We start from the raw sequence: 2,335 nt of genomic DNA, 5'->3' as shown, positions 1-2,335 counted from the left end.
GATGATGATGATCTCATTCTTATAATGATTGTGATGGCGCTATTGACTATAAAGTAGTGGACAAGCAGGCAAGCTGGTAGTACAAGTCTGTGTGGAGTGTGGATAAAAACTATTCCCTATTCCATATACAGCATTATAAAGGCCGAGTAAAAAAGCAACATGTTTAGTCTTCTTTTTTTGAAGATTTTTAAATTTTCTTTCTTTTTTTTTTAAATTTCAGTTATATCTTTTTATTGAAGATGTTTGACTAAGAAGTTCTAAAAATGTACACTTTTGTGGTTAAAATGGGCAAAGGGGATTAGGCCTATCAGTTTTGGGCCATTTTTATTGCAAACTAATATTAAAATGTGACTGCCAGTTGAAGTTGAACTAACTAAATGATTAGGCCTATACCTGTTTTTCATTAGGCAAAACAGGTATAGTTTTTCCAACAAGAAATGTCTTTAAAAAGACAACACCATGGATGAACTCATGTTTCATAATTTTACATTGACAAGTACTTGGAATGCTAGTAATTTTTTGTGTGTAGCACATGCACAACTAACCGGGTTGGAAATGTTGTTACCACGAATACCACCAATGACATACTATAAGCTAGTGTGTTAAATAGGCCTAGGTCTACATTTAATTTAGGGGCCTATACTTAATTTATACTTGTAGGCCTACAAACAAAGGGATCAATGGAAATCACATCCACCGAGACTGATTACTCAATACCAGGGGTTCCCTGGCTCAATTCAATCTTTATTTTCGGAATGTGTTGATTATAATTGTTACTAGGCCTACTAGTGTCCAGTTGCTCTACCAAAATGTATAAAACCAAAGCAACTAGGCATATCTACTCCCAACATCAATTAGTGATGGTATAAACTAACCCTAGTTAACAGTGCAGGTGCCTGGGCACCTCATACCCAGCTTGGTTCCTGTCTGGTCAGAAAAATGCTCATTATAATTGTTGAATTAGTGGTCACTTGTTGACAGCTTATCAGTAGCATGAATCAGCAGAGGTGCATTTATATCATTTTTCATAGAGCAATTGTTCAAAATATTTAATGTCAAATGGTTCCTAAAAACCTTATTTGTGAATGGATTTTTATCGTTGACAAAACAAAATGTAGGCCTATGTTTAACTTTAATATATCAATTATTCCATTAACAGCAATTTCCTAAGTTTCCGTCCATAAATAATCACAGAGTATCATCTGTTTACAAAATAAGTGTTTATTTTCAGATTTCCAATTAACCATTATCAGTATATCTGGTAGGGTGCCAAATCTCCAAATCCAGACCTTGCTAATAGTTATAGTCAGAAACAGGTTTTTTGTCCTGTAGTCCCTGGCAAACCAGTCTGCTTGTGGCTCACTCGCAAACATACACGACAGAAACCGACTGTGAAGGAGCCTAATGCACGTAAACAACTTCCTTATAACATGTATAATAAAATCCGATTTTGAGTATAATAAAGAAAGTCATGCATATGCAAAATGAAGCAATTACCTATTGCTAACTTGGTAAAATGCATAGGCCTACTCGTAGCCCAATCTTGTACATAGCACCCAGTTTTGGTTTGTGGTTTCGAAATGTTGCAATTAAACATTCTTTCAAATATGAAACGCTAAAACCCAAATCTAGAACAAACAATCATCTTAGAAAGATATAGCAAACTTTCCATGATAGAGATTGGACCCAAGACAATTGTACACCAAAATTAAGTGTCAATTCAGAATTATCCCACCATTAAGAGGAACTATCTGTTATTTTTGAGAATATAATTGCCACGGTCAAAAATAGATTTTCTTTATACTTTCATATTTGATGGACCTTGACCTCAAACTAACACACATGGGATAAATTTCGGAAAAATATCCCCGTTGCCATGGTAACAGGCAAATTTCAATTTTAGGCCTATTTTCACAATTTTTGAATTTTTCAGCAGTCAAATTGTCAAGTTTTGAAGCCAGTGTTACTAATATACACAATATAAATATGATTTTTTCTTTATAAGGTATGAATAGGTCAAACCTTAGATGCCGCAATGAAAGTATAAAAATAATCACCAGATGTCAGGGTGGGTTATACCACTTATTTGAAACATGGGTCTTTTTCAATTTTTTCAAATTATGAAAATATACCATCTTTGTATAGCTCATAAACCATATGGTAGTGTTCCGATTTCAACATCGACCACAGCATGTTGAGATGATACATTGGTCTTATGAAAAAGTTACATTTGAGCTTGGGGAAAACACATCTGTATATACAGTGTTGCCAGACATTTTCCTATTTTTCGAAATTCAACACAAATCTCACCTTAAGTTATATGATGTGAAAATGA

Source organism: Amphiura filiformis, unplaced genomic scaffold (genome assembly GCF_039555335.1).
Source record: "Amphiura filiformis unplaced genomic scaffold, Afil_fr2py scaffold_594, whole genome shotgun sequence".
Lineage (NCBI taxonomy): Eukaryota > Metazoa > Echinodermata > Ophiuroidea > Amphilepidida > Amphiuridae > Amphiura > Amphiura filiformis.
The sequence above is the reverse complement of the archived record's forward strand: the minus strand, read 5'-3'. Positions refer to the sequence as shown.